General features: G+C 37.2%; 1 pseudogene; it reads left to right on the top strand.

Moving 5' to 3' along the window:
- The first annotated feature begins 3,046 nt into the window (after window positions 1-3,046).
- Window positions 3,047-4,964, top strand: LOC132507969 (protein Z-dependent protease inhibitor-like; annotated as a pseudogene).
- The last annotated feature ends 7,712 nt before the right edge of the window (window positions 4,965-12,676 follow it).

Raw genomic sequence — 12,676 nt, 5'->3', positions numbered from 1 at the left:
TCTATGATTATCATCCTTGGTTTTTGAATGGATCTGTGTACTCACTGAAAATCTATAGCTGGAAGTATTAGGAAAGAGGAGGGTATTCAACAGTAAAGTATAGACACTTGCTGCTTTTCTTAAAAACCTGATTGCAGAATCGTAGATACTTTGCTATTAAAACCACAATACATTGGGCTTCCCTGGTGGTGCAGTGGTCAAGAATCCACCTGCCAGTTCAGGGGGCACGGGTCTGAGCCCTTGTCCGGGAAGATCCCACATGCCACGGAGCAACTAAGCCCGTGTGCCACAACTACTGAGCCTGTGCTCTAGAGCCCATAAGCCACAACTACTGAGCCCACGAGCCACACTACGGAAGCCCATGTGCCTAGAGCCCTGTGCTCTGCAACAAGAGAAGCCACCGCAATGAGAAGCCTGTGCACCACAATGAAGAGTAGCCCCTGCTCACCAAGACTAGAGAAAGCCCATGCACAGCAACAAAGACCCAACACAGACAAAATTAAATAAATAAAGAAATAAATAAAATTTGTAAAAAAAAAAACAAACATAAAACCACAATACATTATGTTGATGGTCACTTTTGGGTTTGAAGCTTCCATTGTCCATGAATTAAATGGAAAAAGTTTGTTCTTTTTATTTTTGCAATTCACTACTCAGGAGTTGTATTCAAAAATAAATAGCTCTAGGCAACTATAGGAAGAAAACTTCCAGTTTAACTGATATGAAATCCATTTGCTAAATATGGGAGTAAATTAAGTTTTTAAATTATACAATGTAAAAATAAATAGCTCTTACAATGGCAAGAAATAGAAAAATGCATACTCTGAATCTCCACCTATTAGCGATATTTTTGCCATAGCTCTCATTTTCTCTAAGATTAAATAATATGTTAAACATGATTTGGTCTTTTTTTAAGTTTATATTTACTATAAATCAATTATCTTGAATTTGATCTCAAATTTAATTTTTCTTCAAATAAACATATACAGCATCGAGTAGTATAGATATAAAAAAAACAACAACTTTCCTCACTTACTCTACTCAGAGTATGCCAATTATGAAATCAAAATTCTGTTTCATTTTTTAAAATAAACCAAAACTTTTTATAAAATGTTTCTTTCCAAAAATTCATGTACAAATTTTGACCTCACTTTTGTAATTTTCCTTGACAAAATTTCTGGAATAAATTAATCAAATGTAACCCTCCACAGGAAAACACTTCCAAAAAATAACTTCCTCCACTGAAATGGAATCTACAGAATGACAAGTGACTTCTCCACTTAACAATGTAAAATTTAATGCTTATTTGCCAAAATATTCGTTTTTATTGATAAAAGAAGACTTTGATTGGCAATTCATTAGATATGTGAAATAATTTATTTCCTGTTATATACCAAATATTCAGGTACAAATATATCTGAATATCTAGAATAGATGCATTGGAAAGAGAAGAGCAAATCTGAGGTCATATTTTTATTCAGGATAGTAATCTAAGAATATTCCTACCTTTTGATAAATTAGGCTTGAGGCCAAAGTGGAATAAAACAGGTAAGGAAATTAAACTTGTTAAATTTTTTGTAAATGTTGTAATGGGAAGTAACATCTCATAAACTTGTCTAGGAAGAAAATTCTGACCTCCTGTAATAAAGTCAATATGTGCAGAGAAATGTCATGAGTGTCAAATTAAGGGTTGATCTGTCTTCCCTGGAAGAAATACCAGGCCACCTTTGGTCAAGGACTAATTTCATAAATGAGCCTAGCAGGTAGTTACCCAACCTGTATGTTCTGAAAACTCTAGCAATGCTGCCTTTCTCAAAACATCTTTCCAGTGTCTGTTACTGGTACCTGAAATTCCACCATTAGAAGATTATTATCCTCCTTTCATGTTTTGTCCCATGCTAAAATATAAATACTACAGAGAATAATAATATATGAAGCTTATCAGTCATTTCTGTCTTCATGGTGATGAGTTGTTAATTGAAGAGATAAATAAAGTTCGAAATAATCATCCGTAATGGGAAAGGAAATGCTGTAAAGGTAGAAGGCCCTGGAAGATTCTGGAAGGCACTGGGAATTATGGGAGATCACGGGGAGAGAAGGGAAGGCAATTTTTTAAACTTTTTATTTTATATTGGAGTATAGTTGATTAACAATGTTGTGCTGGTTTCAGGTGTACAGCAAAGTGATTCAGCTATACATATACATGAATCTATTCTTTTTCAACTTCTTTTCCCATTTTGATTATTATATAATATTGACCAGATTTCCCCGTACTATACAGTAGGTCCTTGTCGGTTATCAATTTTAAATATAAGGAAGGCAATTAAGCCAATGGACGCTTCACAGTTTCTATTTAAATGGAGTTATAATCCTCCTGGGGCATAGCTGCATGGGGTGAAATGTTGCTGGTTGGGTCAAACTCTGCTTCTAAGAGCTAGGAAGATAACACAAGTAAGGTCTTTTGAAACAGAAAATAAAGTATAAAATAGCTAAGAAAACAAACCATTTTTTGATTTGAAAATATGATCCTCAAAGAGTCAGGATCTACAGACATCTGTAACTGCATTTCTTTTCCTGTGTCTACAATATCATTAGAAGGCAAGAAACCCAACAGCAACTCTTTCAGAGGAGGGTCCAAGGGAACATAACATAAGTATTTCTCTAAGTGTGTTCCATGGAATACTTAAGTGGATAGATGCTAGAGTGATGAGTGGGAGGGAGTTCTTTAGATAAGTAAGTTTGAGAAAAGCTTTACACCATAGGTCTCTCTTACAGGGTTAAAACGTGTATGGCAGAGACTATTGCATGTTCATGAAAATCCATCTCCTTGTTCTCCAGATCACATTTCCCAGCATTCATTTGCAGTTAGGTGTGGCCATGTGCTGGGTTCCAGACAATGGGATGTGCTTTCTCGGTAGAAGTCATGTGTACTACTCTCTGGATTGGCCCATAAAACCCCCCATGCACCATCTTCCTTGCTCTTTGCTCCTTCCAAATGTCTGGAATGGAATAATTCTGGGGTGATCTGAGGACCTCTTCATTCAGGATGATGAAATTGATGGACGGTGAGTGGCTTTATGAATTACCTTTTGGAGGCAGCTACCTAATCAAGAGCTCTACTGTTGGACCATGTCATGAGCCAGAAATATATCTTATAATGTTAAGCCACTGAGATTTCAGTATTTTTTCCTATTACAATGCTTTAGGTATTTATCCTAACTAATAAAATGCTTTGCATCTTAAACGTTTGAAAGGCATTGCAGTTAAAAAATCATATTTACTTTTATTAAACCCAATATTTTCAACTGATTTAATCACAGTACCTTTATGGTTTTGTTTTGTTTTTACTTTAACAACTATTAGCTAGTAGAACTATTAGTTTTTTTATTGGGGAAAAACTATGTCTTTCTTTAGGGAAGACTCACTAAGCCTTTCTTCACTCCCTCTAGCCTTCTAGAAGTTTATTCTAGCTAGAAGAGAAGGAGAGGACTAAGAAACAAACTATGGCCAGGATTATGGGGATGTACAGCACCAGGGATTTTAATTATAAACTCACCCACAGAGCCATGTTAGATATTCCAACGCAGAATTAACTAGGTGAGTGCAGAGAACAGAGGCATATGGTCTCTGAGGAAGCAGCTCAGAGACAGCCTCTCCCACAACTGGGAGCTGGGCCTGGCCCAGGGGAGCTTTGCCTTCATCCACAAGGACTTTGATGTCAAAGAGACTTTCTTCAATTTCTCCAAGGGGGAAGTGACTGACCCCTTTTGACCCTGTTCTCATCAAGGTGAACATTTTCCACCTGGACAAGTACAAACAACTCAAGTCAAGGTGCCCATCATGTACTGGGCAGGCAAGTTTGCCTCCACAGTTGATAAGAATTTTCATTGCCACATCCTGAAACTGCCTTATTGAGGAAATGCCACCATGCTGGTGGTCCTCATGGAGAAGATGGGTGACCATCTTGCCCTTGAAGACTACCTGACCACAGACCTGGTGGACACACAGCTCAAAAACATGAAAACCACAAAAATAGAAGTTTTCTTTCCAAAGTTCAAATTAGATCAGAAGTATGAGGTGCATCTACAGGGACTGAAGAATATGTAAAACACAGCATGGAAAGGCAATCAGCACAATCCAGGTGGTGGGGAATAATTTGCAAGAGAAAAATATTCCATTTCTTTGACAAATTAGTTATAAGGGAAAAAAGGAAGTGGGAGTGGTCTATATATTGAAAAAGCCGTAAGAAATATATCTGCCATTTGCAATGTGTTGTCTTTATCTAGATCATGATTCAAACAAACTATAGTGAAATATGACATTTGTGAGAGAATAATTTAACAGTGGATACTATTAAGTATTCTTAATAATACCTGACAATTGTATTGAATTTATGATCATAAAAAGTCTTTAGGGACTTCCCTGGTGGCGCAGTGATTAAGATTCCGTGCTCCCAATGCAGGTTCTCGGGTTCGATCCCTGGTCGGGGAACTAGATCCCGCCTGCAGCAGCTAAGAGTTTGCATACCACAACTAAGGAGCCAGTGAGCTGCAACTAAGGAGCCCGCCTGCCACAACTAAGAGCCAGTGCAACCAAATATATATATATATATATATATATATATATATATATATACATTAAAAAAGAGTCTTTATCTTCTAAAAAAAGGATGAGGTACATGAACTGCTGAAGGAGATGGGAATCAGCAGAATCTTCTCACCCTGGGCTGACCTGAGTGAACTCTCAGTTACTGCGAGAAATATTAAAATAACCAAGGTTTTACAAAGAGCAATGATTGAGGTTAGTAAGGAACTGAAGCAGTGGCAGGAAACCTCTCAGAAATCACTGCTTATTCCATGCCTCCCATCATCAAAGTGGACCGACCATTTCATTTCATGATCTGTGGAGAAACCTTTAGAATGTTGCTATTTCTGGGCAGGGTGGTGAATCCAACTCTCCTGTGACCTATGACATGCATGAGTATTTAGAACTATAGCAAATGTTGAATCTGAGGTGTTTGAACCTACACAGGACAGTGGCACTGGGTGTCGAAAAGAGAGAGTGTCCACCCTTGTCCTCAAATGCTAGTTTGAGTCGTTCTGAGATAAATATTAAATTCAAACTTATTTTAAGGAGAAAAAAATAAAGTAAAATGAGGGGAAAAAGCGAGAATCATATATAGAATCTAAGGATTAGTGAGAAGAGACAAGTGTGGTGACAAGGTTCTAATTTTTTAAAATTTTGCCTTACTTTCCTCTTTTCATATAAGGAATCATTATACAGGAATAGCAATTACTAATAATGGCCTTGTTCAGTTACTTTAATAAAAATACCTATTGTGATCTTGTATCTATTAGGACTCTATCAGAATGAGCAACTCAAATGAAGGGGATTTATTGGCCTCAGAGGCAGGACAAACCTTAGTACTGGTTTGCTCCAACTGCTCTGTGGTGTCCTCAAGGATGGGCCTTTTGGCCTTGCTGTTCTTCCTCCTGTGAGGTAAGCAGCATTTTCAGTTTGCTTTCCATTGTGGTAGCAAGAACTGCAGTGGTTCTAGGGTTTGCATCCATACATCAGAGGAGAACTTATTTCCCCCAAGAAAACTTCACCCACATTGTGTTGATCTAATGTAGGTCAACACCCCTTCTGTTTTTTCTTTTTAACATCTTTATTGGAGTATAATTGCTTTACAATGCTGTGTTAGTTTCTGCTTTATAACGAAGTGAATCAGTTATACATATACATATGTCCCCATATCTCTTCTCTCTTGCGTCTCCCTCCCTCCCACCCTCCCTATCCCACCCCTCTAGGTGGTCACAAAGCACGGAGCTGATCTCCCTGTGCTATGTGGCTGCTTCCCACTAGCTATCTATTTTACGTTTGGTAGTGTATATATGTCCATGCCACTCTCTTACTTTGTCCCAGCTTACCCTTCCCCCTCCCTGTATCCTCAACTGCATTCTCTAGTAGGTCTGTGTCTTTATTCTTGTCTTGCCCCTAGGTTCTTCATGACCTTTTTTTTTTTTTTAGATTCCATATATATGTGTTAGCATACGGTTTTTATTTTTCTCTTTCTGACTTACTTCACTCTGTATGACAGACTCTAGGTCCATCCACCTCACTACAAATAACTCAATTTCGTTTCTTTTTATGGCTGGGTAATATTCCATTGTATATATGTGCCACATCTTCTTCATCCATTCATCTGTTGATGGACACTTAGGTTGCTTCCATGTCCTGGCTATTGTAAATAGAGCTGCAATGAACATTTTGGTACATGACTCTTTTTGAATTATGGTTTTCTCAGGGCATATGCCCAGTAGTGGGATTGCTGGGTCGTATGGTAGCTCTATTTTGAGTTTTTTAAGGAACCTCCATACTGTTCTCCACAGTGGCTGTATCAATTTACATTCTCACCAACAGTGCAAGAGGGTTCCCTTTTCTCCACACCCTCTCTAGCATTTATTGTTTGTAGACTTTTTGATGATGGCCATTCTGACCGAACACCCCTTCTTGTACCTGCACAAATTCCAGTGTTTGGGAAAATGCCGTATACTGATTGACTTGTGTTTGCGTAACCTGGACCAGTCAATATGGCAAAAGGGACCATCTGATTAAACTACACAAGTCAGGCCCCTCACTTGTAGCTGGTGGTAGGTTAAATCCTTCCCCACACCATATGGCTGTCACACAACAGGGGAGAGGTGGAATTATTGATGAAGGGACAATCACAGATCAAATTTTGAATAAATTATATAATAATAAGAGTTAACACTTACATACCAGACACTTACTATATACCAGGCACTATTCTAAATGTTTAAATATAAAATAAAAATATAATTAACTCATTAAATTAGTTAACTCACAGCAACACCATAAAATAGTCACTATATTAACCTCACTTTACAATGAGGAAACTGAGGCATAGGTAGATTTTGTTTTGTTTTGTTTTGTTTTGTTTTGCCCCAAATCAAAGCATGTAGATAACAGAGCTTGGCTTTGATTCTATACAGTCAAGATTAACATATACATATGTAAGTATACACTTAATAATATGTATAAATACATTTATGCTTTTACACACATATATACTTATACACATATTTATACCACATACACACACTCACTCACACACACTCACATATTGGATAAGTCCAGCTCTTCAGATCTTATGATTATAACAAAGGTGCCATCTGGTGTTAGAACCCTCTAATTGCAGAAAAAGCACCCAAGTGGAAATGAAGACCCTCAAACAATAGAAACTTAACTTCAAAGTAGTCTAAAATCCTAACATCAGAGCTCTGTCTCTCTCTTTGAGGCATCCTTATCATGCCTGAAAACACATTTAACCTTTCACAGTGTTGCTTCCAGCTGGCCCTGCATACTTATTCTCTATATGACCTGTGAAAACCACTCCTGAATGGAAATCATTTCATTCTCATGTCCATGGAAAGAGCATAACACGGAATTTTTTAAATTTGGGGATAAAATGAGTTGTCCTATATTACACACCAAGTCCTCCCATCAGTCCAGCCCTGTGCCTACGTCTGCCTGTCCCAAGTGGCTGACTTTGGAGGCAACATGGTACTTTTTTTCCTCTTTCAGTTAGTGGATAAAATGTGATGACTGCAAATCTTTCCCAGGACATGGGAGTACATTGTGGCAGAATCCCCTGTTTAATTTCTCTAACTGCTTTGTTAAACTTGGGACTTGATATTGGTCTGACATAGTGGGGGAGCTCTCCAGGGATGATACCTTGGATAGAAACCCAACCCTGTGTTTTCTCTTCTCTTTCAGAATAATTAATTCTAGATTTTTGAAACTACTTCCATAATTAACCTTGAATTGAAACAAGGTCACCAGGAGCAGTACCCTCTAGCCCACACCTTCTTGTCAGCCTGGGTAAGACTGTAACTTACCCAGTCAGAATTTCCTCCAGTTAATGATTTAATAAGCCTTCTGGTAAACCAAAGGAGCAACTTAATATGCTCACACTGACTCCTCTCCTTAAAAGTGCTATTAAATATAGAGTGCCTGCCTCACTCTCAAGGGAGCACCCTATTAAAATAAATGATTAGTTACTATACACACACACACACACACACACACACACTCATTCACACAGACTCACAAACAAGAGTCCAACACTGTAGGCTTAACCTTTGGGCTGCTGAACATCAAGTTTCTCATAGCACGTAAGGTGTTAATAGTGTGGTGTTATTTCAATGCATTCAAGTGAGCTGAAAGTTTTTGGCAAAATAGAACCTTCTCTTAGTTCATATTCAAGTAACAAAGGTTGCACAAATGCAGATTACACAATTTCACAGCTGTATAACATCAGCATGTTTTTAAAAAGACATGAAAGAGACAGTGCTGAGCAGAAGTTCACTGATACATGGCAAGCAGTGTGGTTTTCAAAGGTTTTCCCTTGAATCAGTATCTCATTAAATGGTTTGGCAATAAGGAGTTATCATAATCAGTGTGAACTGCAAATATTCTAAGGTCATGAGCTTTTCAGTGGGTAACAAGTGTCATTAAAGGAGCCCCCGTTCTACTCAAAAGCTGCTTCTGCTCCTTTGGTCTGTTGGTAGACCCCAAACCTTGCTTCCGGGAACTTAGGTCCAGAGCTCTATACACAAGTCAGGGATAAAGAAGTAATGATATTTACATACTCTTTCTTTACATAATCTGGAAGACTCAGAGTTCAAACTACCTATTCTAACAAGAGACTATGAAAATATTTCTTCAACACCAGTGAAAATTCTGCACCTAATTAACATTTTTATTTCTTAACCTTTTCAGTTCAGCTGAGTTCTCTTTTTGGAGTAAACTCTCCCCCTTGATTACAAGGGCCATTCATGAACCTACCTGTCAGGGAGTCTTCAGTGTTCTTTTGTCGGCTAAGATACCATATCACCCCACTATTCCTCCTGCCAGACACAGTCCTACCATCTCCCTTCTGCCCTAGACTCCTTGTACAATAACCAAGGTCTGAAGACCTGAATTCAAGTTCTAAAATGAACAAATAATGAGGGAACTTTCTGCCATGATGGAAATATTCAATTTCTTGCTTTGAGCAGTAGAGAGAAGAGTTTATAGACATTTCAAAACTCATTGAAATAAATACTTAATACCTATGCTTTCTTTGTATATAAATTAGACCTCAATTTTTTTTAAATGAGCAAATATCCTCTATACCCATTAGGAAATTCTCTTTGGGGGACATGAGTTTATTGCCCTCTATGGAACACCCATCTACCTGGGCCAAAACTGAAAGAAGCACAGGCCTTATTTTCAGGTTGGGCTCTGTGACTGTGTTGATGATGGAGGCTCCTAAAGAGAAACCTTAGTGACTCATGACCCAAGTCCAGAGATGACACCACCTTCAGGATAAGAATGTCCAATGTGAAGGCTTGCAATGTCTCCCCTCCAAAATGCCTCGTATTTACACACAGAATGTTATGACTCCTTAGACATGGTAGAAAAAAGTAACTTCTGCTGAAGACTCAGTCTTGTAACACCCAAAAAAGTCCTGTGAGGAGAAGGTATAAGGAAGGATCTAACTCTAATTATGCTGCCATTCCAGGACCCGCCAGCCTGCCTCTCATTCTGGTTACCTCCAAGTAATGGCAAGCATCTATTGAGCACTACGTACTAGATGTAGTTCTAGATACTTGACTTGTATTAACTCACCTAATCATCACATCTTCTTTAGTTGGTACAGAGGAGAAGAGTAGAAGGACGGAATGTGCGATGGTGTGATTGCCTTACCTACCTCGACAACTTGATCTTCTTTCTCCTTTCCCACCATTTCCTCATGAAATCAAAGAAATGGGGATAAGCATGATCTCTGAAGCGCAAGTCGAGAATGGAAACAGGAGGACAAAGGCAGCCAGGAGCATAGGTCACTTCCACAGTTAGAATCAGAAGGAACCCCAGGAGTGGCATGTGAAGGGCAGAGAAGTATACTCTACCCTGTGGGCACATTTCCTGCAGAGAATTTAAAAACAATAATAAAGCTGATCTGCATTTTATTATCACCATGTGTTGATAACTCTAAACAATATCAATGAGAAGCTACTGTTTTCCCCCCAAAATCTTTTGTCTAAGTTCTAAACCATTATTATAGTTTCCATTGAGTTTTACCATTAATATGCAAACCTGAAATTAGTACATTTTTATTAGTTAGTCTTTAGTAGTTATTGTATTATGCATAAAGTTAATTCAGAAAACTCCTAGTTATATAGTCAGCCCTCAACACATGTGGACTAAGCTACACACATTGGTTTTGAGAGTAAGTTGGTAATAGTTCAGAATGAATCTTTCAAGCTCACTTTGGGCACAGTTCACCTCTCCAACCCCATGGTACTACACATTCCTGTGTTTATGCAGTAAATAAAAATAAACAATGACATCACAGTGATTGTAAAGGCAAAGAAAGAGAACTTGAAATACTTTAATTTGGCATTTGGTGTGGGCACTTGAAGTTTGTATTTTTTGGAACTTTCAGAAAAAGTCAATTCATTCATTCCAGTATTACTTCCTTGTTGGAAAATGCTGCAGAATGTAAGTATAAGAGTGAAAAGGCTTTCCCAGGGAAGATGAAGCTATGCCCACAGAAAGACACAAAAGAAAATATGGTACAAGAGAATCAGTTCAAATTTTATTCTCGTTGATGCAGTTTTTCTTTTCTGTTATTTTTTTTCTGATGTAAAGCTTTAGATGAGATTAATCAAACACAAAAATATTTGCAAACAACCAGCATCAGCTTTGAACAATGCATAGTGAGACATCAAGCTTTAAAATGGATTCTTTTAGACAACTAACACAGATCGCGTAAGGCTATTAACCATGCAACAAAAAATATAGGGAAACGGACATTTCTTAGAAAACAGAATGAAATTTCGAAGAATGCCAGGAGAAACCACAAAAAAAGGCAGCTCTTACATTGCCAGAAGCAATTAAACAATAATATATGAATCCCACAATCATTTTCACCAAGAACTAGACACTTATTCTAAAGCCATTGATCAAAAATTGTCCATTTCCTTTGTCACTTAGCTACTTTTAAATGATTTTTGCAGAAGAATTAAAACTTTGGAAGTTCTCACCAGAAATAATAGAGATTTCTGATAAATTTTCTAGTGAAGATATTTTAGTGGAGATATTTCTGCTGAGAGGTATTTGAAAGGCATATACCCAGAGAAAACCGTAATTCAAAAAGACATATGCACCCCAATGTTCATTGCATCACTATTTATAATAGCCAGGTCATGGAAGCAACCTAAATGCCCATCGACAGATGAATGGATAAGGAAGATGTGGTATATATGTACAATGGAATATTACTCAGCCATAAAAAGGAATGAAATTGGGTCATTTGTAGAGACTTAGATGGATCTAGAGACTGTCATACAGAGTGAAGTAAGTCAGAAAGAGAAAAAAAATATTGCATATTAACGCATATATGTGCAAACTAGAAAAATGGTACAGATGAACCTGTTTGCAAGGTAGGAATAGAGTCACAGACATAGAGAAAAAACATATGGATGCCAAGGAGGGAAAGGGGGGTGGGTGGGATGAATGGGAGATTGGGATTGACATATATACACTAATATGTATGAAATAGATAACTAATGAGAACCTGCCGTATAGCACAGGGAACTCTACTTAGTGCACTGTGGTGACCTAAATGGGAAGGAAATCCAGAAAAGAGGGGATATATGTATACAAATGACTGATTCACTTCACTGTACAGTAGAAGCTAACACAACATTATAAAACAACTATACCCCAATAGAAAAAAAAAAAAAAAAAGAAAGACACTAGAAATGTGTCTGAATGAAAAAAAAAAAAGAACAGTATTGCAATTTCTAGAATATTGTGTTTGGGATTTTTATGAATTTCTACCAAATTTATCCTATGTGTGAGACTTTTCTATTTGTATACATGTTGTTTCACATGAAAAAAATTGAAATTGAAATTAATAAAGTGTTCTTCCATAAGATAGGATGGCAAATCTGGTCGTACTATTTTTGGAACGTGAATATGCAAAGAAGATAAGCTTGTCATTGACAAATTTGCAGAAGTTAAAGCTCAGAAATAGAAACTGTAATACTATTATTCATTACAGTTTCAGAAAAACATAGGTATAAGGATTTTCCCTTCCCCCCAAAAAATATATTACTATAGTTAAAGTCTTACTCCATTACTTTTTCCTTTTTGTACTGTATGTAATATTTATTTTCACTAGTATGATTATATACATATACATCAAGAGAGTTAAATTTTCACAGTGTTTCTTTTCTGGCTATTATTATTATTTAGCTCATTACTTAGTTTAGCGTAGAGAAGGAAGATTTTTTAAAAAAATAATCCTCTGTGAGTGTTAAACATACTACAAACGTCACTGAAGCCAGTTATAAAAACCCAGGTATAAAACTGGAAGTGAATTGTGGACAGACCTGTGGTCTGACATCCTTTTTTATTATCTAATATCTAGTGTATTATAATAGCTTCCAACATTTTAAAATATTTCTCTTTACTCCATATTTACCCTTTATGTTCCTGGCAGACCCATCAACCAAATGTTCATGGCGAAAGTCAGCAGTGACTCCAAAATTTGTATATAAGAGGAGCTTTCTTAGAAGTGTCCATCTGCTTGAAGGGGACA

The sequence above is a fragment of the Lagenorhynchus albirostris genome, chromosome 17 (genome assembly GCF_949774975.1).
Source record: "Lagenorhynchus albirostris chromosome 17, mLagAlb1.1, whole genome shotgun sequence".
Classification (NCBI taxonomy): Eukaryota; Metazoa; Chordata; class Mammalia; order Artiodactyla; family Delphinidae; genus Lagenorhynchus; species Lagenorhynchus albirostris.
This window is presented reverse-complemented; position numbering and strand designations above follow the sequence as displayed.